Genomic DNA, 27,452 nt, shown 5'->3' on the forward strand with positions numbered 1-27,452 from the left:
TCTGGTTCTCAGTCAGTGGCTGCCCTTTGTTGCAGCCTCCTGACCCTAGTGCCAGAGTTTGAGGAAACAAAGCAACAAAGCAGCCCAGTACTGACCCCAACCTTTCAAAGACTACTCCAACATCCCACACTTCATATCTACTTTAAGGCCTTCAACATCCAGTATCAGGGAGATGTGTTTCCCCAATAGTGAGATGGGCAAAGGGCTATATTTACTAACCTCAGCTAATGCCCTTGCATTCATCTCTCAAACAAGGCAGGTCTGGCTGTCCTGGGAGGACAGGACCAGTGGGATAGAAAGAGGCCTCTTTTCCAGACCTCACCTAGCATTCTCATTCTAGGAATGAATTTTCCTTCCATATACACCTGGAAAACTCCTAGTTTTCTTCAATAGCCGGGTTCACCAGCAGTGAGGGACTCCTTCCAAGCTCTCAGGAAAACTTTCTGTGCTTCTCACCTAAGTCTCTCCACCTCCCACCTGTAACTTCTACCTGGGTAGATGTAGGTGCCCTTACTTCCATGCTCCTGTGTTTCCTTTCACTTTCCGCGAGCACTTAGCGTGTCTCATTGCTTAGAAACTCCTTGCTTACTGGAGCATTACCCTACTGGCTCCACTGGGTTATTAAGTCTGGGCCCTGGCAGCCAGCACAGGGCCTTACACATGGGAAATGAATGGATGAGTGGAGGCACAAATGAATAGAGTTAAATAGACTTAAACTGAATTAACATATGGATGAAGAAGGGAATAAAAGATTGAATTGACTAAAGTCTTAATTTAGGCACTGCTAACTGGGCCTATTTCTGTGACTGAATTATAAGGAGACAATTGGATATATCTATAGATGCAGATTATAGCTTTAATATACCTATATTTACCTCCATATTTCATTATATCAACATTATAGACCCATATAAAGTTGAAAATCATGCTGATTCCACATGCAGAGATCACTGCTGACATTTTAGTGTATACCCTTCTAGAATTTTCTATATCTAAAATGATACAGTGATCTTTAATATGAGTGCCATTTTGGGTTGCTTTTACTTTTTTTCTGTACCTTTATGATTAATCGTTGTGTTTTACAGGAATGTCTTTCTATTTTACAATCAGAGAAGACAAAATTTTCAGAAAATCTGCGGGGTATATTTTGTGCCCAGACAACCTGGGTTTTGGCAACTGGTTCTACCAGTTATGAGCTGGGAGATCTTCAAAAGTTAGTTAATGTCACTGTGCCTGTTTTTTCAACTGCAGAACAGAAATAGTAACAGTGTCTACTTCGTGGTGTTCTTGTGAAGACTAAGTGAGTTCGTGAGACGTTTAAAGCAGTGCCTGGGATGTAGTGTGGGCTCTGTATTAACCATTAACATTTTACTGTCTGTCTGATGACTGCCCCAATTTACGTTCCAAAGATACCCTATGATATTGTGGGTTGCCATAATTCCTTCAACTTCACGGCTAAGTAATTTCCTTACGTGCATGTAATACTATGTATTTCTCCACTGTCCAGCCAATAGACATTTGGGTTGTTGTCCAGATTTTGCCCCCCCCCCCCCCCCCAGTGCTGCTGAGAGAATTCTAGGGTGTATCTTGGAGCATAAAGAACATCTGTATATATGGCCACATTCCCGGGATTGACATTCCTGGGCATACCCCCAACTCTACTAGACAAGGTTACAGTTTCCAGAGCCACCAGGTCTGTTCACACCTGTGTGTGTAAGTGACCCAGTTGCTTTATGACCTCATCAACCCTTGATGCTGGCAGCTTTAACTTTTACCAAACTGATGGGTGGTTTTAATTTACTTTCTGTTGACTCAGACTGTGCTTAAGCATCTTTTCGGATATTCATTAGCCGTTACACACACAGTGCTTGTTTCAATCTTTGCACCACTTTTTGTCAGGTTTTTTGGCCTTCTCATGTTGATTTGCATGAGTTACTTATTTATTCTGGACACTTTTCTCAGTTTGTGACTTGGGTTTTCACTCTCTTTTGATGTCTTCTTGGGTGATCATCACCTTGAGGCGGTTGAGCACATCCAACTTTTCTTTATGATTTGTTTATTTTGTGCATTGTTGAAAGAAACGTCCCTTCTTAGCCAAAGATCGTTAAGATAGCTTCCTATATTGAATTCCAAACATCATAAAATTTGCCTTTGACTCTTAGGCCTTTAATCAGCCTGGAGTTGATTAATTTGTGTATGATATGAAGTTGGGAGGATTGATTTTTCTATACAGATGAACAATTTAGTCAGTGCCATCTATCAAAAAGTCTATCCCTTCTGCACTGATCTGCAGGGTCAGCTCAGTCACAAACCGACTTTTCCTACCCAGGAGGATCATTTTCTGTTCTTTCTCTTCTTTGCCACGATTATAGTATCTACCCCCTGTTAATTACACAAACCCTATTGTTATAACTTCAGAGTAATTCATGAAATCCGCAGCTTGCATCCCCTGGCTTGTATTTCATCAATGAATTGGCTCTCAAATGCTTATTCTTTTTTTAAAGTCCTCACTAAGGATATTTTCTCCATTGCTTTAAAGAGAGAGTGGAAGGGAGAGAGAGCGAGCGAGCGAGAGAAGCATTGATGCGAAAAAGACACGATTGGTTGCCTCCCCCACACGTCAAGAAATGATATCTTCAATGACTTAGAGCCAGTTTTCAAGCAACAGAGTTCAAGTTCTCAGTCCACTTGATGTTACCCTTTATGCAAGTCCCTGCCAGCCTTTCCAGCTCGGTAACTACCTGAGAAAGTCCATCCCGCTCTCTCCTCCCTTTGCTGCTCGGTAATGTCTCATTGTTCCCCAAGCTCAGCTAAGCTGTCACCTCCTCTGTGAAGATGTCTCTTTTAAGACCACCGCACCCTTCCCCAAGATTTGTCCCCAAAGAGGACCACTCACTCCTCTGTGTCCCCTTAGCGCTTCGCACACACTTGGAAGAAAGAACCCCTTATCAGCACCCTGCTTGCCCACTGTTAGTTCTTTATTTATTGCCACTCTCGTCTAGAAAGAATGTTTCTCAAGGTGGACTATCAACCCATCTGAATCTCTAACTTGTATCCTGACTGCCTAACAGCAAAGGTCCCACAGGAAGTAATAACTGAGTGGATGAGGAAAAGAGCAAACAGTACCTGTTCCAGTCATCTCTCTCTTTTTATCTTTGCCCGAGGACAACATCAACTTTGTCTTCTTCCTATACCTTATCTGCGGGGAGAGTGGGCACATGGAAGGTAGAACGGCCTCCATGGAGTCCCCCACCATGCATACTGGACCCAATTTCCAGTTTCTCTGCACCCTTACGCTACGTGGTCATTATAAACCATCACGGCGGGCCGTGTTCTCCAAACGCTGGCCTGGCTTGTAAGAAAGACTCCCCGCGGTGGTTGCTTTTGCTTCTTGCCAGGTAATAAAGCAGCATCTTAACATTCAGACGTGATTATATTAATAGAACTTGTCAAATTATTTCATGAGTTGTGTTGTCTCCTAGCAGTGGAAGAACATAAAACACGAGACGCCTAAATGATGGGAGATTGCGTGGTTATAAAACTGACTCGAGTAACATTGGAAAATACTGATGATATATTGAGGTCTGAAGATAAAATAGGATGCATGATTGTATGAGAAAGCCTAAGAGGAAACATCCCACGATGCTCACTGCCTTTAGTGCTTTGAGTAGTGGTAGGTTTTCTTTGTGTATATTTTGTCTATGTTTTAAATTTTTACAATGAATTACATTTCTTGTATGATAACAAACTCAAATATTAAAATAAGTCACAGCCTTCTTTACTCCTTGTGACATTTTAAAAGACCATAATTACGAGAAGTCCAACGTTGTGGACAGTCAGCGGGAGACAAGTTATTGGGCAGGAAGTTTCCCAAGTAGCTGCGAGCGAAGCCAGCTAGTTCCATGGCCAGGGGCGGGTCTGCAGTGAGAGAGGAGGGCTCACTTACAATTCTCCACTCCCTCGCCGCCCACCTTCATGAGTCCCAGGGCCAAACGCACCAGCTGCTCCTGCAGAGGTGCCCCTGGCCATGTCTGCGGCCCCCTGCAGACTCTCGCCCCGTGTCTCGGCTCTGCTCTCTCAGCGTGGTGCTTTCTAATTGCCAGCCAACCACGAAGCGAAATCCTAGGGATGTGACTTTGACAGCAGCGGAGGATGGTTGGACTGAGAGTGGGTTGGTAATGACCTCGGGTAACTAGCAGGGCGGCCACCCTGACTACCCTGTGGGGAGCCAGCCTCTGATCTTGGGATGCTGACACCAGCGCTTCTCATTTCCCCAAGATTCCATGGGATTTGCATGTATTAATTGCTGCAAATCGAAATAAAGTCACTCCCCGAGGTCAAAGGCAGGGGTTGTTCACATGCAGCATGAAGGGAAATAATGACCTGGGTCTGTGGGAGTCTTGTCAGGCAGACATATTGAGGGGAATATTTATTGGGCATCTCCTATGTGCCAGCCATTGAGCTTGGCCCTTTTGAGAAGAGCTGACACCCATCCCCACCCAGTGACCAAGTGACTTTTGTCATGCAAGGTTTCAAAGAGGAAATAGGCCTCTGGAGAGCGAAACAGTTTTTCAGTTTGGGGTGTGTCTCTTAGGAGAAAGACACAAAGGTCATATTCCTAATCATCGTGAAACAGCTCCATGTGGCACAAGCCCATGGATTTGAGAGTCAGAGTGCTGTGGCTCTGAGTTTGGGACAGTGTTATCCCAAGGCGGCGTCTTATGTGGTGACATGGGAAGGGGTTTGATTGCCGAGTGGTGAGACAGTGCAGCACGGATCCTCACGCAGAGGGGATACTGTGTTCTCTCTACTCTCTCCTTCTCACCACTGGACACCGAATTCACGTGGGACAGTGTTGCTGGGAAGTATTGTTATTATTTGCTCATCAAAACGTATGGGTTCAGTGTTAGCACTGACTTGAGGCTGGCTTTGTGGATGTCAATACAGAGGGGAACTTACACTCCTAACTCCCTGTCTCGGAAGGTCGCGAGCCCTTTGTCAGAGTTTTCAAGGAGGGTCTCAATTCTCTCTCACACAGCTGTTGCTAAGGGGTTAGAACCACGTGTGAAAGCTTGATTTCCATGACTCGAGACTCCCCTGGCGCTCAAACTCCATTTTATTACGTTTTGTTTACCATCAAAACTCTTTCCAAAATAAACAGATATGAAAGACAAGTTCCCTGATGCCAGCAAATTAATAGGAGGTTATTGTTAGATACTGTGACTGAACGATGTTCCTAGGTAATAATGGACTATCACAGTGTAATTGTGTTACATGTGACAGGACACACAGCCTTGAGTGCAGGAGACCATAGTGTCGTAGCCCACTCTTCTAGAGTACAGGTTATTAAGTTTAATCTTAGCCTAGAGCTGCCTCATAAAACTTTATAGGTCACAATGGAAATGTCCAACACCAAGGTCAAGATAAAACAAACCACTGGATAAAATGCAGGTCTGCCATTCTCTATCCAAATTCTGCAGTCCAGGGATTCAGGATATTTTGGGTTTTGGAAAAGGAATATTGTGCATGTACTGAATACTATGGAATATCCCCAGTAAGGTCTGAGCAACACCCGGTCATAACACACGAATTACCCGCATTGAAACTCATGGACATCCACGCTGAGTGGGAGAAATAAAGAACATATGTAACGTCATCTCACTGCAAGTCCAGTTTTGATGTCCTATTAGTTACAAAAATCTTTCAGTATTTTAAAGCCTTTTGACTTTAGAATTACAGATGAGGGGTCATGAACTTTAGTTAAGGACTAGCCTTCAAACACAGGGATTTTGAAGATTTAACAATATGGGGCAATGCTCATAGTATAAAACAGTATCATTGAATGAGGGACTGGAAACAATCTGAGTCTTAAAAGTAAGTTTCCTGACATTTTAAAATATTACACAAAGATATAGAAAAATGACCTAAGAAATCTACTTGGTTTTCTGTTAAACCTCATTGGTGCCTTTCTAAGCGGACGCTTTGGGGGTGCTTGCTCTGCCATCTGACCCTAGTCTTTCCCGAATCCGGAGTGACAGAGAGGTCAACGGGATGGTCAACGGGGCCACGCTAACTGTATGTGAGCCCCGATGGTCATGGTCAACGGGGCCACAAAACTCTACCTGCTCTAACCCCCGCCGCGGAATGAGGCTTCGTGGGGTTCAGTGAATTTCCAGGGAAGCGCAAGCTTTGTTGCAGGAGCGTTAATGTGAAATAGCCTGCTAGTTCCAGGAGCAATTTAGAATCCGTGACGTCGGGCTGCAGCATTTGGGGACCTCTTCTGTCGCTTACGGCCTAATTCCAAAATGACCTGCTTAACACATGGCTCGCGCTCCTGGAGGGAGGCCTGGATCTCAGTCCTCTGTGTAACAGAGGCACCAAGCTCCGCGCTGAGACAGCCCTGACTCGGGCCGCTGCCTCGGAGTCACTCTGGACACTACCCTGTGCCCAGGCCCACCTGTAGGCCCCAGGCATTGCCTGGGTGCCCTCTGCTGCCCCCTGGCTCCCTCTGGGCCTGGGACCCACCCAGACACCAGGCAGCCCTCCTCCCGGAGGCCAGATCCTGCTTTCCCCACACTCACTCTGCTTCTCCCTCTGCACGGGAAAACGGCGCCACCCTTCCAGTTGGCAAAATAAAGCAAACGACTAGATAAGTAGATTGATTTTAAAATTAGGACACCAAATTTTCTCTATTTAAAGGTCTTTTCTCTCATAAATATTTCTTATAACTTGGAGGCCCGCTACTTTATTTTTACTATATTCATAGACGTCAGGAGTGGATGGAGTTTTGGCTGGGTCGGGCACACGTTTGGAAATCCTAAACCAGCCTCGCAAGCACTCTGGGGGTTCCCCAGGAGGAAGCTGTGGGAGCAAGCGTGCCAACCTCTCTTCTTTTAGTTCCACCTTCACACGGGGGTGTGAAGTTTCTGGTGCCCTTTGGGCATTCTGGTGCTGGGGTACTTCGCCCCTGCCCCAACCACACACCTGTGCAGGGCGACAGCAAGTGGTCTGCCCGCAAGAAGCACGCTGTGCAGGGGAAAGGTGTTCACGGAACCGACCACACCTCCCGGCCCTGCCCTCTCAGGCGTGGCCTTGACCCTGGGAATGCACTTCCCATGGTGTGCGGGGGTGGATGGGGGTGCATTAGCATCACTCCTTCGTTTGAGTCCAGGATCTGACTCCTGTCCCCACTAGCAGGCGCCCGCGCACAGAGACACAGAGGTACTTACTGCCTGTTCATTGCTCGTGGCTCCGGGCAAATGAGCGGGACCCTCAGCTCAGCCTGTGGAAACAACAGCAAACGGTCAGTGGGCCTCACACTTCGTGTTTTAATTCCGGTGAACATGCTCCTGTCGCTTCTTGTTAAAATGGGATACAGGTGCCTGCCCGGGAGATGAGGGAAGAGAACCCATCCAGGCTGAAAATTGGTTTATTTCTGGAGCAGGGTGGGGTGGGCACTTCGTTTCTGACAGGCATCCATCTCTTTCTGTCAGCATCCATCGCATCTGCCTTGGGGAGCCGAGCAGACCCATCCTGAGCTGGGGGTCCCTGGCGTGCAATTGTGTGCCTCCCCTGGGCACGCAGGGCCCCTCAGCCCGGGCTCGCTGGCTCTGCTCTGGGGCATGTGTGTGTGCAGGAGAAGGGATGCTTTCCTCTCACAGTGCAACTTTGCCATGAAATATTTATGGGGAGTTACATTTATACTGTTTCACATAGAATGCAGCATTTTATTCAGGGCTTGCAGTCACCCACACGGGAGAGATCATTAGCCCCATTTACCGTACAAATTAGCAACGGAGACTCTGGGAGTGGTCAGTAAGGGCTTTATATCACCATCATAGTTCATCTACACCAAGACCCTGGGAGGTATAAAGGATATTACCACTGTATCAGTTGGGGTTCTAGCAAGAAACAGATGGCACCCTCAAATTAGGTAACTTGAGAAGAGTTTAATGAGACCATTTCAAAGGTGTGGACAGAGTGAAAGGAGCCCCAAAGGATAGTGAAGGACCTGGTAGTGCTGTTACCCTGCTTGGACCTGGAGAGGGGAGGGAGCCAGTGGGACCCAGAGACAGGGCTGATGGAAGCAGACGGTGGCTTCAGCTGAGGGTCCTCAGGGAAGGAGCAGCATGGGTGGAATAAAAATTCCCATCTCACACTCCCCACTCTGCCCGGAATCTCCTGCTGCTGTCTGCTGTTGGCCAAACTCAACAGGCAGTGGGGTAGGAAGCCGTAGACTTGGTTTTTATCCACCAGCCTCCTGGGACCCCCAGTTGAGGGCAGCAGGAGTGGACCCCACAGTTAAAGGGAATGAAGTTCATCAGGTTACACTATGAGCCCAAGAACACCCATCTGCAACCCAGATCCACAGGATCCGAAATTCCACTTCCTAGCCAGTCACCACTGAACTTCAGGCATTTCCAATTTATTCTGCCATCCCTCTATCCATGCATGCATCCGTTTGTCCAACTGCTGTTTACTGAAAACTTGCTTTGTGCGAATACTGTGCCCAATAAAACACAGTCCCTGCCCTTATTAACACAGTTTCTGCATCCCTCTATGATGGCTGTACTCAAAGTTCTTTGTGAAAACAGGTGTATATAAAACAAAACAAAATGAATCCCCACTCTGCCTTGGAGAGCCAGGGGAACCTTTACAGAGGAGATGGGACTTGAGCTGCTTCTTGCAGAGTTAGTCTGTGTCTTCCAGGCTCAGAACTAAGGAAGGTGCCTGGGCAAATGAAATGCCGCGTGCAAAGGTGTGAAGGTGTCAGGATGCAGTGTGCCTGAGAGGCTTTGCACAGCGTGGTGGGACCCCAGAGGCCAGCAGCTGTGATGTTGGAAGAAAATGAAAATGAACTTGAGAGGGGCCATCAGATGCCGATTGTCAAAGACCCTGCATGCCTAGGGATGGGATTTGAACTTGAACCATGTAGTCTTGGACCAGTAACTGCAGGAAAGTTACTAAAGAACTAGGACGAAGCTCCAGGTCCTCAGACATCCTGTGCATCACCCCATGGCCACATCCCCGTCGTATGCTGCTGGGTTAATGAATGACACGGGAAAGGGAGGCAGCTCTTGGGCTCTCTGGATGGGGTGTGGCGTCTCTAGTTCACGGCCTCCTTTGGAAGCTGTCCCTCCATGGTTGTGGAGAACAGGACTCGAGCCTTGGTCAATCAACACAAACAATGCACAGGAAATCCTGCAAGAGCCCTGGGCTGAAAGCTGCTGTCACTAACTAGCTGTGTGACTTCGTAGGGACACTCGGTCTCCCCTCATTTATGACTGGCAGCATCCGCCTCTGTCTGCTGCGGTATTGCTTTACGTGTGAAATAAGCTGGTGCCTATGAACATGTCTTACAAACCGTAAAGCGCTACGGAAATGTGGATACCATAACGTACTTGTACAGCGAAGTGAAGTTTGCAAGTTGCGTTAACCCCAGCCATGTTATACTGGGTATCGGGGTTATTGGCACTGGGTTCTGGAAATTAATATTTGAGGGATTAAACTGCTTGACTGTGGTGACACAGGACAAACTCGCATTTCCTTCCTCACTTTAGGAGCCTCCGCACTGAAGCGTGTGAGTCACTTGGTTCCCCTGAGCGCACGGCCGCGGTGCTGACGGCACTGGAACCGGGACAGGCAGGTCTGTGCCCGTGGGCGGCTCCCTTGCGCCTGCTGAGTGCGGGAGCCGTAGGCGAGGGACGGTCCCTCCCAGGCTCACTGCTTGGATCGGGGCCTGGGAGGTGCCAGGGAGGCTGTTTTCTGGCCTTGCCCTGCCACCCGTGATGGAGCCTTGACCAAGGCATGGCAACTCTCTGGGCCTCAGTTTTTTCTCCTGGAAAATGAGCCAGTTGGTCCCAATAGGTCTCTTCCAGCTCAAAGATTCAATAAAAAGCTTCATTTAAGAAACTACACTCCTGAGAGAGGAAACAAGATGGCGGGCAGGTCACAGCTGCACCGCCGCCTCCCGCAACTGCATCAAAATTACAGCTAAATCCAGACCCACCGTCACTCAGAGCCTCCTGAGATCCGGCTGCACAGAAGCCCCACAGCCAGGGAGCTGAAGCAGCACCGAGAGCGGGAGGAGGGGCGGAGACGCGGGCGGGTCGGGGCTGAATCCAGGAGACGCGGCCGCCAGCCCACACCCAGTGCCGCGGGGAAACCCGGGAGGGCATCTCGGGGCGGAGGTTTCCCAGGGAAGCGGGGGTCCCAGTCCCACAGCAGCCCCCAGCCCAGGGCTCCAGGCCGGGAAGAGACGTCCCCACAACTCCGGGCTGTGAACCCAGCAGGACTGTCCCTGAGGGTCGTGGAGGCCGCGGGAGCCCCAGCAGCTCCTCTAAAGGGCCCGGCACCGACTCACTCGGACGCTCCCTCTGAGCCCAGCGCCGGGAGCAGCCTGAAAGGACCTGGGACACTCGGGGAGGAACTGACCTGCCTGAGATCCGGGCGAGAGCTGGAGGGGCGGCTTCCTCCCGGGCAGAAGGGCTGGCGGAGGCCGTGGCTCCTTTGGGAGTCCAGCCCTCACAGCCGGCAGGCGGGCACCATGTTTGAGTCGCCAGCACCTGACTCACACCTTTGGCCCCGCCCCGTGACTCCCGGAGGCCCCGCCCCTCCCCACCTGCAGCTCATCCGGGCCATTTCTGTGCAAGTGGCCTCTCAAACCTCACGCTTAGGACTTTCCTAAAATCTCTCACACAAGCATCAGCGGGCCCGGTAGGGCTTGATAAGAGGCCCCAGGCCTGGCACTAGCAGCAGCTGCGTTGGCTCATAGCTTGGCCTCTCCTGGACTCCACAAAGCCCAGCACAAACAGCAGCCAACTACGGTTTGCTGTGTAGCTCATGCTGGGTGGCCCTGGGCAAGGCACCAGCAGAGGATGACTCTGCACCTCCCTGGAGGCCACAGAGACAGTGCACCTGGTGGTCAGACTCGACCACGCTGGATTACAACCCTACCACATCCACGAGTGACACACACAAGGGGCACACTTGATGAACACCAAAGCTCCACTGAAGTAAATCCTGCTCCATAGGGGTGTCTCCAGCACAGCAGCTCTTTGGCTGTGGGTGCAGCTGGTCCTCACAGCCGATTGGCCTGGGGTCAATTCCTCCCAGTGACGCCAACAGCAACCAAGGCTCAACTACAACAGGTCAGTGCACACAGCCCACACAGGAGAGCACCTAGAAGGCCCAGCTCAGGTGACTGGGGAGGCTGAGCCACTGGACCCTACAGGACACCTACTACACAAAGCCACTCTACCAATTCCAGGAGACACAGCAGCTCTACCTAATACATAGAAACAAACACCTGGAAGCAGCCAAAATGTGGAGGCAAAGAAACATGTCACAAAGGAAAGAACAGAGGTAATCTCCAGAAAAGGAAATAAATGAAATAGAACCAAGCAAGCTAACAGATACAGAGTTCAGAATTGTGGTTATAAGAATGCTCAAGGATCTTAGTAAGAAAACTATTATGAAAACTGAGAAAATCGATGACATAATAAAGCACCAATTTGAAATGAAGGAACTGAAATGAAGAATAATTTACAGGGACTCAACAGTAGAGTAGAGGATGCTGAGAATCAAATCAGCAATTTGGAACATGTAGAAACAAAAGACACCCAACCAGAAGAGCAAAAAGAAAAAAGAATCCAGAAATATGAAGATAGTATAAGGAGCCCCTGGGACAACTTTAAGAGGCCAAACATTCATATTATTGGGGTGACAGAAAGGGAAGAAAGAGAGCAACGAATTGAAAACCTATTTGAAAAAATAATTACAGAAAACTTCCCCTACCTGGGGAAAGAAATCGACTTACAAGTCCAGGAAGCACAGAGGGTCCCAAACAAGAGGAACCCAAAGAGGCCCACAGCAAGACACATCATCATTAAAATGCCAAAGGTTAAAGACAAAGAGAGAATCTTAAAAGCAGCAAGAAAAAAGCAATTAGTTACCTACAAAGGCGCACCCATACGACTGTCAGCTGATTTCTCAAGAGAAACTTTGCAGGCCCGAAAGGAGTGGCAAGAAATAGTCAAAGTGATGAAAAACATGGAACTACAACCAAGATTGCTCTACCCAGCAAAGCTATCATTTAGAATTGAAGGTCAGAGAAAGAGCTTCACAGATAAGAAAAAGCTGAAGGAGTTCATCACCACCAGACCAGCACTACAGGAAATGTTGAAGGGCCTTCTTTAAGAAGAAGCTAATGAACAAAAGAATCTGACGAACTCAATACATCCAGAGACATTGACGCAGGCAACAGACGATCATATTTCAGAGGGAAGAGGGAAGGGGGTGGAGGGTGGGAAAAGACTAACAAAGAAGTTATATGCATATATGCATAACCCATGGACACAGCTAATAATGCGGTGAAGGCCTGGGAAGGGTGTGGGAGCAAAGAGGAGGGGGTCAATTGGGAGGAAAAATGGGACCTGTAATACTTTCAACAATAAAGATAAATTAAAAAAAATAAATAAAAATAATTACAAGATTATAAAATAAAAAAAATTAGAAAAAAAGAAAAAGAAACTACAGTCCTTATTTGGTGACAAAAAATGGTTGTAAAAAGTTGGAAATATGTTATTATGCTTCTTACATTTTCTTGTCTGCTCTAATTTCCTCACAGAGCACAGCTGCAGAAAGTTGCCAAGGTCCTGACACACAGGACATGTCAGGGGACAGGCAGGGGTGGAGGGAGTGTGTCCTCAGCCGAAACCTCTGTGAATCATTGGATCTGGAACATCAGTGCTTAGGAGGCTTGTGTTTTGAAATTTTAATAAAAGCTCCAAAAAGATATTTTACCAAGAGCTTTTGAGACATGTGAGCAATCTATCGCAGAAAAAGAAATTTAAAACCTCATATAGAGAGCTCAAACTTTTCGGGCATTTACAAAGCAGAATTTGGGGTCTGAGCGACCCACATAGAGTGTAAGCAGCCGAGTGATGTCACCAGTATGACAGAATGAGTGGCACTGTCCGAGGCAAACAGCTCTCTGCTCAGCGCAGAATATCTCAGGCCCTCCAGAGAGCACTGGGGTCCTCATCCGATCTTGGTCATTTTGTAAAGGATGTGGCGAGACTGAGGTGTGGCGAGTCAGGCAGGTGTTCATGCCCATAGGTTTCAGGAAGGTCAGATACAACAGAAGAGACAAGGCCCTCCCCTTCCTGACGTGCTATTTTCCCAGAGAATGATTTGAACCTTGAACGCCTGTATGTGTCCCCCGCCCCTGCCACAGGAGCCACACATGGTCCCTGTGGTCATTCTTTTTTATACGAAACCAAACTGGCGTTAAGTACCCTGCTCTACATCCTGTGTGGAATAAGCGGGCACTGCAAGCCGTTGGCCTGTGTTATGTGCTTGGACAATGACCTACCTACCCTGAGCCTTAGTTTGTTTATCTGTAAAATGGGGGCAACACTACAGCTGCCTGTAGGGCTCTTGTGAGGAGAACATAGAAACATAAGTTATGTGAGACACACAGAAATAGTGACTAACATGAACTTGAACTTCAAGGTGAACGAAGTACCCTATTTCACTTTCAGGGTTTAGTGTCCGGAAATGAGAAGCCCTCCCCACCGGTGGGTGGGGTGGGGGGTGGAGGGGGGAGCATGGCTTCTCACATCCATCTGCCCTTCAGAATGGCCTGGGGAGCTTGACAAAGTACCGACGTCCCAGGAAGTTTGACTCAGTTGCTCGGGAGTGGAGCCCGGACAGCGACACTTTTCCAACGTCCCGGGCATTTGCTCTAACGGGCAGTGAGGCAGATGGAAGTGGGCACAGAGCACCGGCCCTTTGCATCGGTCCGTCCGCTCCCCTCACTGACGCTTGCTGGCTCTAGGGAAAGTGCCCGATACCAGCACTTCCATCGGCCTTCGTGTCCCACGCTCCCCCTAATAGAAATTCAGGAACTGCCATTGTGCGTGTGAACCCTTCACACAGGGGACTTTGGGACCTGGAGACTGTCTAAGGTCAAAGGGCACCGGCAGGCGCTTGGCTGTGTTGCCTCGATGCAGGGGCCTGGCGAGGCTGCAGTGCCTCACTCTTGGGGAAATCGCATCGTTTTTCACAATCAGTTTCTAGAGGAACTGGGCTTTGGTCTCAGCTTCCCTTCCTATTAGCCACAGAAATAGAGCCGGAGCTTGGCTTCTGCTGTTGAGGTGATGCTCAAGTGCCATCTGTCAGCCGCAGCAGGGCACATGGTGCAAATGGAGCTGACCTGTCCAGTGTGGCTCTGCCTTGGGGCCTCTGGTACAAGCACCCGGGGCCTCAAAAAGAGACCGAGCCTGCATGCAGGGGCCCACGGTCAGGGAGGGCTAGGCCGGAGGAGCCCCTGGGAATCCACAGGGGGAGGCCACCTCTTTTCACAATGCCTGTTTAGGGACAGTGCCAACTGTATTACAACTTACACACCAATGCAAGTCAAATCCTAAACGCCGACCTGGGCACAAAAATCGCCTGTTTACCAGGTTCTATAGCATGGGCAGAAGAGCCAGGATATTCTTGTAATTAATTTTGTTTGACTTAGAAATCCATGCTTTCATTTTAATAAGAGTTCCCGTGGGATTTACAAATCCCGAAGGAGCTGGAGCCTGTTTGGCTTCCAAAATGAACCCCAGCTTGAGAAACTACTCTGTCCTCTGTTGCCTCTCTACAAGGCTCACACGCTGCCCTCCAGGTAGAAAGGGGGCCCTGGGAGAGAGATGCCCAGCATGGCTGGAGGCCCCCCAATAAAGGGGTTCCTGCCCCAACCATCTATTTTGGCCAAATAATCCTACTGTCTTGGAGGCAATCACCCCAATGATTATATTTGATTAGCTCACAAAGCTCTGAAGCTCTTCATGGTTGAAAGACCTATTGGAAAGACAATGGATTTGATGGTTAAAACGTAAATATTTCAGAAAATGAAAGTAAAGGAAACAAGACTCTACAGATGAGGAGCGTCCTTAAGATCTCCAAAGAATGTCTGTTAAATTTGGGCATTAATTTAGAGAGAGAGAGAGAGAGAGCCAGGATGGCCGCTTCTGAGGGTGGAGCCCGCCTGGGGTCCCAGAGCCTGTGTTAGGAGGAGAAGGAGTGTTTCATAAATAGGTTGGATTTTGGTGCGGGTCTTAATCCGGAAATAATTGTCCCCTTATGGTATCATAAGCACGTTAAACAACTGGGACTACGCCAGGCAATGCGTCGGGCCACTGCCTTCCTGTCCCAGGGAGTCTGGTCTCCCCGGGGAGGTCCTGGAGATGGAGTGAGCGCGCAAAGAGACAGTGGTTCATAATATTTCTGCCGCCTCCCACCTGATCCAGAATTAATAAAACTGCTTTTGCTCTCAAACGTTCCTCACCTATTCCTTGAAGATAAAGCTTATACAAATGCGAGCCTCTGTCTCTGTCAAAGTTTAGGTGCCATCCTTTAAACCATGACCAGGTGCGCGACAGAGTGGGGAGTGACTGGGCGCAAACTAGGGACGGAGGAGGAAAGCGAAAACGAGCCGGAAAGGTGGGGCGGCCGCGCTGGGCCAGGGCTGGGGCTTCCCATCTGCACAGACGCCCGACAAGGGCCGGGGTGAAATCCGCCCGCTGCACCCGATCCTCCCCGCACAGCGCACCCCGCGTGTCCACAGTGACGGGGCGCGTGGAGTCGAGGGGGGGAGAAGTGCCTGTGCTTGGGGAAGAGGGCTGGGGGGGGGGGAGTGGAGAGAGAGAGAGAGGGAGGGAGGGAGAGAGGACACCAGGCATGAACTCTGAGTAAAACGTCGAAACCAAGATTTCTCAGATGCAGCTGTTTATTAATTTGCTCACAATCTTATGGTAATTTTCTTCTATTTTCATATCAAAAATGAGAAAGCTACATTTTAGAGATGCTCCTACTTACAAAAAGATATATGCTGATTGGATTTCTAATTCTCTACCCTGGTCCGGGCAATCAGCTAAATTGGATTAAATATAACATTTAATTTTATTGGATTCCCAATGAATGGCGGCATTTAGAGTCAAGTGGATTGTTATTATAGATTTTTTTTTTTTTTTGAGGAATAAGGGAGACTGCTCTCCTTTTTCTGCTGTTGTGTATGGGCATTTTTTTTTTTAATAAAAAAAGATTTTGCAACTGTCTTGGTAATAACTTCCTTTAAGTATCTCAAGGCAAAGCACATTCGTCTTTTTACTTTAAATTATTTTGAGAAACCCTGAAGGACGGACGCAGTCTGTAGTTTTGGGATTTATTTCCCTGGTGCCCTTTGTGTTCCAAAGCCGTCCGGTTTCTCTGGCAGAAGCGGTCCCTTCCCTCCGTGGAACGCTTCTCCTCTCTCCCTTTTAATTCCATTTTGTAGTAAATAGTCTCTTTAGCCTCGGCTTTTCTCATTCACTCATTTTCTCTCCTTCCCTCCGCCCTCCTTCTATTCTCCCTCCATTTTCCTCCAGTCTTTCCTTTTTCCCTTCCTTCTGTTCTCTTATTAAAGTTGCTTTACTGTTCAGTAGACATTTCCCTTTTTTTTTAAGTTTCCCTCTTTGCCTGGCCTATCCTTTCGTGTGGGGCCTGGGCACTGCCAGACCCAGCTGGGATGGGCCCTCCAGCGACTGACTCATGCCTTGGGGCAGTCCGGAGGCACCATTTAGAAAAAGAAAGACCTAAGCGAACGAGCTGAGACTCGGGGTGGAGATGCATGTGTGTGGCAGGTCACAGGCCGGCCCTGCCACCCGTGGACGTCTCAAGCCCCGCAGGCCCGTGTGAACCATTGTGGTGCTTCAAACATTTCCTAAGCACCTGTCCTGTGCTAGTCACTTTCTAAGGGGCTATTTCATAATAAAAAAGAGCTCAAAGAAGTTTGAGAGAAACTTAAAATCCAGAGACAGGGCATGAAAATCCAGGTAGTCTAACCAAGACTGGGCTAAGAATAGCTAATAATAATAATGATAATGCCATTTGCTGAATGCCAGAAGCCCATGTAGGACATCCTGTTTAATTTAGATTTCACTGTAAGGCAACCATCCAAGGACTCAGATTTTTCAGTATTAAACAATTGCGTCATTTTGTTCAGTGAGAGTCCCCTTGAGGCAAGTCCGTCTGGTGAGCAAACGCACAGTATGGATTCGGGTGAGATCATCACCTAATTTGTAGCTTCAAACACATGTTGAGCTTAATGCCTGAATCGGATATCCCCCAAATAATTAACTCTCCCTTTGTCTTTTCTTTTATTCTTTTAACACTCCCCTAGCAAGATGTGCGGGAGGTAAGTCTTTAAGCCCAGGAATGCTGTGTGGTACCACTCGAGCCTCAGTATCTCTAGTCTGAAAAATATGGTCCTTTGAAGACCACATGAGGCCATAGAAGTGAAAGTATCTTGTAAGGTCTAAACTGTTACAGGAGTATAATTTAACAGGTAATTATTGAACAATATCTGTGTGTCAGTACCATGAAGGTCACCGAGAATATGAAGTTGGCAAGGAAAGTGTTCTAAATAAGTTTTTTATAATTTTCCATTAAATCTGAATATTTTCAGAGGATGGGTACATTCTCGGAGTTGTAAGATGTTACCAAGGCTTTGATAGATAAATGATTAAAAGAAATACAAAAATGATGAGATTAGCTTTCTTTAGAATCACCTGAAAATAGGCCTTTTTTAGGTCAAAATTCTTAAAAAGGGACAGAAGGCCAAATAGTCTAATGATGGTTTGACTGAAGGTAAAATAAACTCATGATAACTGTGCCAAAAATGATAAGATAGACACTCTCATTTACGTTGCACTTAATAATTGCCAGGTACTAGAATATGCCATATAATATGCATCTCGCCTCCCATCACAGACCCAGAAGGTAAGTATTGCAGTTCCATTCTACAAAGGTTGCCTTGAGGTTCTGAAAGGTTAAGCAACTTGCCTAAAATTATACAACAGTTTGAATTTCAACCCGGGAATCTATTTCTCGGACTGGATGGAACGGTGCAGTAGAAAGAGCTTGGAAACAGAAGTAAAGTGTGGGGTGAGGAGAGTGTGGACGTGCTCTCTGGGAATGCCCAGGGCGATGGGGCTGGTCAGCACTCCCGGGACTGGCCCAGGAGTAAGGGGGACCTGGCCTAGGAATGTCCATCCATAAGGAGTCATGGGGCAGACTGGCTCCCAGGCTCCTCTCAAGACATTAGACCACCAACAGCTTGGCGAACTCAGCTATTGTAACCACGCAGCTCTGACCTAGTGCTCACCAAGCTATATATTTGGTTTCTTGCATCGATTTGCCCCCTGGGAGGGAACTTACAACTTAAGTATACTTTTAACAGTTGATCAGAGGCACAGAACTCTGCTGGGTCAGAATGCCAGAGGGGGACAAGTAGACTTGTCTCTGCTCAATAATTGACCCCCTTTGACCACTCTGTCTCTCGATGCTAGGACGGGCAGGCATAGCCTGGAGCAACTCTCCAGAGCTCAGGCTGCAGTAGCCTTGGCGAGTGCCCGCGATGGTGGGCATGGCCGCTTTAGGTAGCGGTATTCACGAAGAGATCCTTCTAGGCCCAGGGCAGCTGCTCACTGCGTGGCCGGGGCAACAACACTGCACAGCTCCCATCTACCCGTCCCCGACTGTCTCCTCCTCGTCAGACACTCCGTGTGCATCCGGACACTGTAACCACTCTCACCCTCGCAGCGACCCACCAAAAGGATCATTCTACCCAGCTTCAAAGGGCAGCACCCCCTGCCCCGGCACCAGCCAAAGCTCAGAGACACAATGAAGTCACGCACTACATCCGGCGTTCAGTTTCCACTGATCTCAAAGCCTCCTCTCTTTCCGTTTCTCCATGGTGTCCATCCTCAGCTTGTCTGAGCCGCCGTTTCAAACATCTTTTAAATGACCCGATACTGCCGGCCAGCTTCACTGTTAAGACCATTAAATCAGGAACTATGTCCAAAGGCTCTGCGGATCCCACGGCTGTGCAACTGTGGTGCGTCCTACTCTCTAATGAGGCTGCTCGGGTAAAACAGGGGCGCGTCCACCTGCATTAATACATTGGCTCCTCTGCCATGGGCACGTGCAGTGTAGAGACTTTGGTGACCCGCCTCTTTTCTTTCTCAGTCTAGTTTATTTGTTTGTCTCTCCAAGAAAAACTCGGCAGAGGCGCCTCCTGGCATCCTTGGAGGTGAGCATTTCCCCCCAGCTTTGCTCACACTCAGGCTCCCCGCCCCTGTGAGCCGAAGCATAGTTTGCTTGATTCTGAAGCCTCACCAGAGCAGAAAGAAAACCACTTCAACTGAGAAAAGTTAAAAAACCTGCATCCCAGGGCTCGAGGGGCCAGCGCCCATGCTCAGTGGCCCACTCCGAGTCGAGGCTGCCTGTCTAGGGGGCTGTCCTGAGGAAGGTCAGCCGAGGGAGCCAGCCACCAGCCCGGCGCAGGGTTTATGGTGAACAGCCAGGGGGCCCGGCTCCAGGAGAAGACCGAGAACATTCAGCCCTTTACTGTTCTAGGGGGATACCTTGACCCTTTCTCCCAACAGAATGAAGGAGCCTCTAAAAGCTGAGTGAGGGGAGCTGGCTTTTTCAAGGCTGTGCGATGCTTTAGAGAAGGCACAGGTTTCCACACCAGGGAGCCCCTTTGGGCTCGGTGTCATCTCTCTCCTAATGATCATCTATGACAGGAGGTGACCGCTCAGATGAAGCTGGCCTGCTTGGTTTACCTGAGCAGCGTGGGGAGCGCGGAAGGCCCCGTGCTGAGATGTCGGTCTCCTGCGTGGGCGGCCGTGGGGGCATCGCGGAGGCTCCGGGAGCTGGCGACCCGCGAGGCAGTGGGTGGAATGATCCTCAGTGCTCAGCAGTGTCCTTCAGCGGGAGGCTCCTCCTAGGCCTGCTTTAGGCTTGGTTTCCTGTGACACCCAGCCACAGACCTTCGGCGGTGTGACCTGAGCTTGGGTGGGACTTCCTCTTCTTGAGTTGAAATGCAGTAAATGAAGCCATGAGAGGCCGAGGGCTCCCAACCCAGGGGGTGTCCTTAAAGACACAAGGTATCCTCAGGGGGCACGTGTATTTCCAGGGCACACTAGAGCAGACTGCTGGGTAACGTTCATACATGAGAGGTGGGTTTTGCTGGACTGGCTTCACGTGCACACAGAACACTAATCATCCTGGGACTTGATGTTCCCAGTGGCTTCCTGAGACCCCCCGAGACACGCGGACCAGGTTCGCCAGGTGCGATGCGGAGGACTCGGGGCTGGCCTGAGGCACCCTGGCTGTTGCCCCTGTATATAAATCCTGAGTTACATGATCTTGGGCAAGTTTTGGTTTCTTTTTCTACTAGTTTCCATCCTGTGATTGAGGGATACTAATACCTACAGTTTAGAGATAGTCCAAAAAAATGAACAAAGTAATGTAAAGAAAGCAATTGCAGTGCTGGGCGTCTGCTAGGTGCTTAGTGTGTTTTAAGTTCTCTCGCCCTTCCCCTTGGCTCATGTGAGCTGGCACCAGACCTCGCAGGGGCCTGCTGTCCTCTGGTCCTCACCACTTGACACTCTGCTTTTACATATTGAGGCTGAATTTCAAAATAAACCCCAGCATCACTTAAAATAAACTCAGAGGCAGAGGTCTCTATTTTCTTGAATAGATAACTCTGGCTTTAACTTAACAAGTGCTCTAAAGGTGAGACTGAAGGAGCGCTCAGTACCCGCCAGCTGGTCAGGTGCTGTGCTGAGCAGTTTGCAGGCCTATCCTACTAACTCTTACCAATGATAGTCTGAGGAAAACATGTTTAAGCCCATTTTGCCATATTGAGCACCGACACCAGGAGAGATTCAAGCAATTCACCTACTTTGTCATTTAGCTTTGGCTGCAGTAGGGGCCTAAACCACCTACTCTATTTACTTCACTGTGTGTGGTTCACTTGGTCGGTTGTCTGGGTTTGGACCTGTATTAGTTTCCTGGGCCCCCATAGTAAAGTTTCACGGAGTGGTGGCTCCAACACAGAAATTTCCTGTCCCGGGGTTTTGGAGGGTAGGCGTCTGGATCCAGGTGTTGGCAGAATGTGATCCTGCTCAGGAAGGATCTGCTCCAGGTCTCTCTCCTTGGCTTGTAGAGGGTGGTCTTCATCTTCACATTGCATTTTCCCTGTTTCTGTGAGTACACGTCCCCTTCGTTTAAGGAAACCAGTCATGTTGGATAAGGGCCCCACCCTAATGCCCTTATTTTAACTTGATTACATCCTTAAAGACCCCATTTCCAGTAAGGTCACCTTCTGAGGCACTAGAGGTTTGGGTGGGTGGTGTTGGTGGGGCAGGATTCAACCCGTTGTGGGACCTGGTCACCTGGTCCCTGCTGGTGGATGGCAGGCAGCTGAGTGATCTGAGATGGTCACATTCGTGTGTCTGTCGATGGGCAGGATGTCGGCTAGACGGCCAGTGTTCCTCTACCTGGCTTCTCATTACCAGGAGGCGTGACGGGCTCGGGGCTCCAGCGCAGCCAGAGAGGAGAAGCCCCGGCGCACAAGCCTGCCTTAGTCTCTGCTAACACCTGGCCTACTCTGGCCCCATCAGCCCAAGCAAATCACATAACCAAGTCTGGAGTGCATGTGGGAGAAGATCATTCGAAGGGTGGCTATAAGAAAGGGAATTGTGGAGCCTTTATTGGCAAATGGTCTCATACCCATGTTGGCATCTACTTAGTGGCTGGACTGCAATAGGACTCAGGCCTCATGGTGTGACAACCCCTGCATTTTACCAAAGAAGAACTGAGGACAGTTTGGTAGAGCGAGATTGTGGTTAATAGTGTAGGTTATGTTTATAGCTTTCCCCTGGAATTCATTCATTCACCCATTCATATCTACTGAATGTTTATTTTGTACCAAGCACTCTCTTAGAAGCTGAAAATACAATTAGGTGAAAGACACCCAACCCTTGTCCTCATGGAGCCTACAGTCTAGAGGAAGAAAGAGAAATGAATGGACTTCACAGATATCGATAGAACTATACTTTGTGATAAACGCAGTGAAAGGACCTGATCAGACATTCATTCGTCTGGAATGATATCGGCCTCCCCTGCCTGCTGTTTGCTGGGCACTGGGCTGGACTTGGGGAAGTAGAGGTGAGAAAGCAACACCTCGTCGGACCCTCACAGAGCCTAGACTCTAGCAGAGCGGGGGGGGGGGGGACCTCGAAGAGGAAGCGACGGTCAGGATGGTGCCTGCTCTGAGACAGGGTGGGGAGGACCCTCAAGAGCACAAGGGGCAGGTGTGTTCCACTGGGGGGGTTAGGAAAGGCTACTCCTGGGAGGCCAATGTGGAGCCTGAGGCCTTTATGATGAGTTAGGATTTACTGGACCGAAAGAGGGGAAACGGGGGAGGGAATAAGGAGGGAAGAAAGGCAGGATGGGGTGGTGGTGGTGGGGGGAGGGAGTCCTAAAGAGAGCGTCAGAAAGAACATTCAAGGCCAAAGGGAGTGTCTGTCTAAATGCCTGGGTGAGAGAGACAGCAAAGCTCAGCAGAGAGAAAGCAGCTGGGATGTGGCCAGAACAAGGGAGAACCTGACACAGAAGCATCTAGAAGGACAGGCTACGTTTTCCCTTAGCCCGAGCCCAGCTGCTTGCAAGTTCCAACCCGTGTCTCCCTCTTCCTTGCTTTCTCTCCTGCACTTCAGTCTGAGGAATCCCTCGCGTTGATCACCTGTTTGGGTGACAATCCACTTCATGTTACTTGCTTTCTGAGTTTCTGTTCTTGCTGTCTACACAGAGTCCTTCACCTGCACAGTTCACTGGGTTCCTGGACCCTGAGTCACACTTGAGGGTATTGGGAAAGCCCAGAGGGGTTTGCGTTTTGACAGCCAGGTTAAAATTACCTGGATGTATCACTGAAAGGCTACCTGGCTTTGGGCGAAGGACTTGACCCTTCTGAGTCTCATACATGAGGTAGAAATGAGAAGACTTACTCAGGTGAGGGACTGTGAGGATTAAACCTCTTACCTCCTGCAGAGTGTCTGGTACGGTGCCTGCATCTAATTAACATCAACTCCCTTGGTTTTCCCTGGGGCCTCCTCACCTGCCACAAAAGCATGATCTGGGGCCACCAGACACTAAGTGATGGTCAGTGATCCCCCACGCGTGTGAGCAGAGCATGAGCAGGGTGCACCGAGCCTGTGGGTCTGGATGGGGCATTTCTGGGTCAACCCTTGACATGGTGAGTTTGTTGAGTTTGCACTTTCTGGCCGGTCAACTCAGATGAAACCCTTAGGCAGGCCGTGTGGGAGAATGACAGGAAAAGCAAAAACCCAAAAAACAAAAGCTAGACTTTGAAGGCCTGATCGTGTTCAAACAGGACCCCGGGCCCGGGGCAGCTTCCGCAGGCCCTGCTGGGAGGGCGGCAGGCTTGGCAGTTACACTGGTTTTGTGCATGTCCTCTTGGCTCCACTGCTTGAATGAACTGCAGCTAGTTTTCTAACTTAACCGCTTCTCTCATTTCTCACCTTTACAAAGGCGTGTGACACTGCTAACCTCTTAGGATCTTTCAGTGCCTGAAATGGTAAAATGGTCTTGCAAATACACGTAGTAAGAAGATATGGGTGTAACCAAAAGCCAACTATCTGGAAACCACTCAAACAGATCTTTAAATATGTCTTCAGCTTCTATGAACTTAATGCATAGGAGGAGAAACTGAAAATTTTCTCCATACTTAAACATTTTTTTTCCTTATTTTTAAACTTTTAATTTTGAAATAATTTATAGACTCACAAGAAATGTCCAGAATAGCATAGAGAGGTCCCTGGGAGTACCCACCCATTGCCCAGTTTCCCCAGAGAAACTGATTCCTCATGAATAAACATTCTAGGCAGAAACAGATTTAAATTTTAATTCAGTTCCTCTCTCTAAAACTGAGACAATGTGCTGGAGGAGAAAAAGAAAAAGAGAGAGAGAGATGGCAAAACCTGACCTAACTGGACCATTTTCCTGCTGGTCTTGCTCTCTCCTCAGCTTTCTTTTGCAATGTTTTGAACAAAACAAATTTAGGTACTTAAAAACACCGCTGGTCTTAGGAAGCCTTGGACAGCATGTGGCATGTGGCTTCATCCGTCCAGTGGGTGGTGACTGCCAAGTTCAGGCTCCCGTCACACAGCCAGGCTTGGGGTAGTGTCAAGACCTGGGGCGGCACCGTCCAGCTTGCACACACTCACACCCCCAAACACCAGAGACACCGCCCACCGTCCTGGTGGGTGTGTTGCCTGTTCTATAAATTCCTAGGTGAGGGCACTGCCTCCTGCAATGGATCAAAATCCATGTATTTTTTATTTTATTTTTTTACAAATTATATGAGAGCTGAGCTCCCGCGTGGAAACCGGGATGAATTAGCACAAGCATCTCTGTCTCACTATAGTTTAGCACCTGTTTCTATTGGTGCCTCGGGCAGTGTGACAACAGGCCCCTGAGGGGGCTCGCCTCACACTAATTGCCTTTCCCTTCTCCTCTGTCCCCCATCCCCTCCAGGAAACATGCGTGAGCCTCCCACTCAGCTGTGGCCTCCGCAGCCCACGAGCACTCTCCCTTCCGAAAGGGGAATTTTGCCCCGAGCAGCAGCGTGTCCTCCGCTGGGCTTCGGATGCGCAGTTTCAGCTGGGTCCGGGCCACGAGCTGGACACATTCTCGACTGCGAAGAAGTAGCTTCCTGGGGAGGGTCTAACATCAGCACCGTGAATATCCACACACATCTGGCCACATCTGGGGAACGATGGCAGGTGGGGCTGCTCCCAGAGAGGTCCGTTCTCTCCAGGAAGGATCCTCAGGGGCCTCCCCGTTCCTGGCCCAGCTCCCCTACCACGTCCTACAGCAAGCCAGGCGCCAACATGCGCAAGCCCGGGGCTCTGTGAAGCTCACAGGTCAGAGGAAAAGGGCCATTCTGGGCCTAGCGTGGGTCCCGATTGTGGGCATATGTCCTGGCTGAGTTCTGTTGTGTTCATACCGAGTTCTTGGGGAATCACAGAGGTGGAGGTGATAGGTAAACGCAGGCAGAGCTTTTCCCTAAAATTTCCACTCGTCTTCCTTGAACTCCTTTAGTTCTTCATTCACAGAAACGATAGCTGGTTTACCATTGAACAAATATCCATGAAACAGAAGTTCACTGCTTCGCTCATGCTTTTTCCCCAGAAGGGGCTCGGAGACTAACATTAATTGAGGCTTCGTACATGCGAGACGCTGTTCTAGGCACTTTGCATGGGTGCAAGACTGAATCATCTCAACAGTGCTTCCCGTTGGTGGAAAAGGGCCATTCTGAGCCTAGCGTGGGAATTATTACTGTTCCCACTGGACAAAGCAGAGTCTCAGAGTCACCAGGCTCTTACCCCACTGGCGATGGATGAAAAGGACCTGGCCAGGTGCAGGTCTGGAGGAAGAGGTTGCTGAGTAGGGGTAACCCCGTGAGAGGGTCCTGAGAGAGGGCTGAACTTTGGGGGTAGGTGGACCTTAATAAAGTGCAGATTCCTTGAGGGTGGCTGGAGCCATCTCTCCTCTTGGAATTCATGGTAACACCGAGAACACGTGGTGCAACTCAGCGTAGGTGGGCTGTGTCGGCTGCAGCCTAAACCTGACCTTCAAATGAGGAAATAAAGTCCTACCAAGGTGAGGTGAGCGGCCACCAAGGCGAGCTGAGGGAAGGACCAAGACAGTGGCCCAAGTTCCAGACTCCTAGCCAAACCTCTTTCAGACCAGCATGGCTATGTCTCCAGATTCAACACTTAAATGGCAGCTGCCGTTAGCCATTTCTCTTGAGCAGAGCCCTGTTTAGACAAATCTGGCCAGAAATGACATCATTCACACACACACACACACACACACACACACACACACACACACACACACATCTGCTGTCAGTCGTTTGCCAAACACTTTTCCCGGAGGTTAAAAACACTGGAGTATCTTTAAACCATGTGGGCAAAATCACTCCCTCTTCACACAGGGCCTGAATCCTTGCCAGTGTCACTAAATTGGCAGGACAAAGGGCCCCACGCCATCTGTCCTCACGTCGGTGGAATGTAGTCTAGAAGTGAGAATCAGATTAAGAAAAATATACCCCAGCACCAACAGTGCTAAGGGGTCCTCGATTAACAGATAATCTGTTGGGGAGACTGGGACAGGCAGGACTCAGGACGGAAGAGGAGAGGAAGGAAACCAAGTTGAACTCCTGAAGTGGAACAGAGCCTTGGCTCGAACCTCCCTCTTTCACTCTCTCTCTTTCTCTTTCTTTTTAAAGTTTTTTCTTTCCTAGGAGGAAGGAGAAGAAAACCAAAAGGACTCTCCTCTCTTTAGGGCAAATAGGAATAACAACAGTATAGGGAGAGTCAGTGAACAATTTTCAGACTTTTCCTGTACTTGACTTTTCTTCATTTGCTCTGAGTCTGTAATTTACCAACCCCTCAGCATAATTTTTGAGACTGAAATGAGTCAAGTTTCAAGTCTTGTCTGGATCTGCAGCTGGTGGGTCATTGAGCAAGAACAGACTCGGCTCTCTAACCTTCAGGTCTCCTGTCCTGGCCAGTGGGTTCTTTATCTTCAAATGCTCTCCTGGTCCTCAGGCCTTTGGAGTCAGATTAGAATGACACATTGACTCTGTGGGTCTCCCTGTTGCTGACACATGGTTAATTCTTAACCTTCCTAATCATGTCAGCTAATTCCTTATCTATCTATCTATCTATCTATCTATCTATCTATCTATCTATCTATCTATCATCTATCATCTATCTATCTATCATCTATCTATCTGTCTGTCTATATCTATCTATCTATCTATCTATCTATCTATCTATCTATCTCATTTATCTATCATCTTCTATCTTTCCATCCATCCATCCATCCATCCATCCATCCATCCATCATCCATCCATCCATCCATCCATCCATCCATCCATCATCCATCCATTATCCATCAATCCATCATCCATCCATCCTCCATCCATCCTCCATCCATCATCTATCCATCCATCCTCCATCCATCCATCCATCCTCCATGCATCCATCCATCCATCCATCCATCCATCCATCCATCATCTATCTTTGAAGAACCTTGACTAATACCCTCATATATAAAGTATTTGAATTGCAATAGGGATTAGAGAAGAAACAGGTTTGGCAAAGAGAAGATGTCCAGTTACGAAATTTAAGACATGAAAAGGAAGCAAAGGTACTGACTTTGGGGGTGAGATAAGTGAGAATTACAATAATGATTATATGAGGTGACCTATGTGATGCATCCAACATCAGAACTATTCAGTAAATGCTGTGACATTTATATCATTATGTACAGGAAACTAAAGGTTATTGTGGTTAAGCAGGATTTCTAGTATGCGGAGTCTGAAAGTGACCAAGCCTGCCTAACTCCAAAGCCAAGCAAATGTCCGTGGTGACTTTACAGAGGCCCTGGAATTTTCCATTGTTTTGCAGGAGAGACTTAGGTGGTTTCCACAGGGCTTCACAGTCTATAAAAATTTAGCACTCATTACCTCATTCAA

Source organism: Miniopterus schreibersii (genome assembly GCF_964146895.1).
Source record: "Miniopterus schreibersii genome assembly, chromosome: 1".
In the NCBI taxonomy this organism is placed as follows: domain Eukaryota; kingdom Metazoa; phylum Chordata; class Mammalia; order Chiroptera; family Miniopteridae; genus Miniopterus; species Miniopterus schreibersii.